Raw genomic sequence first — 921 nt, forward strand, 5'->3', positions numbered from 1 at the left:
TTTGAGCAAATGTACAACTCTGATTGAGAGGATTGTTTAATTAAGTTTTTGCCAATTAAAATCACAGACGTTATCTAGAATCATATAAAAATTCATGAATCGCCATAATGTATTACATAAACATAAAAAGAAATAAGAAATTGTGTAAATTGCAATAAAATTAATTCAATTACATTAATAGTTTTCAAACATTAAAAAGAAAAAAACAGCTAAGAAATAATTATATAATTTACTAACTTTGATAGGAAAGTAACAATTATATGTAGTTGAACAAAAAGAATTTGTAAAAGGTTAAAAGGAAAATTTAATTTTATAGTTTTTACCCTTATCTTCTAATTGTATAGATACATTTTTAGAATAAAATGCGAATATCTTGTATCATATAAAATTTTACCATAGTGTTTAGTATTTTAAATACAAAATTTAAAAAAAGCATCTATATCTGTATAACGATACTAAGGTGCTATATAAATTTAAATCAAGTTGTAAAAAAATATAAGAATATATCACAAAATCTTTTATGAATACGCATTCGACGAGTAGTCGGAAATCCGTCTAGTAATTTAGGAAACTAGGAAAGTTTTTTTAAGGCAGCATCACCAGTACGCTTCAGTCTGCTGGAATTAGAATAAAGTACTGTATTGATTCATAATATACAATTTAATACTTTTTTCCTTTGTATAAAGTCAATAACAAAGAAATTCTGTAAAACAATTATTATTATCTTGTCTCAATAATTGTTTATTTTTCTCTTTACATATTTCAAAATTAATTTATTAAAATATAAAATCTTTGTAAGAATTTTCTACGGAAGTTTATTATAATATTGAGGACTATATTGCTATAATAATGCTATTTTTTTATATAAATAATGAAATGGATTTTATAATATATCCAAATGATATCATATGTTTTTTAATC

This window comes from Gordionus sp. m RMFG-2023, chromosome 5, assembly GCF_954871325.1.
Source record: "Gordionus sp. m RMFG-2023 chromosome 5, tfGorSpeb1-WG-v2, whole genome shotgun sequence".
NCBI lineage: Eukaryota > Metazoa > Nematomorpha > Gordioida > Chordodea > Parachordodidae > Gordionus > Gordionus sp. m RMFG-2023.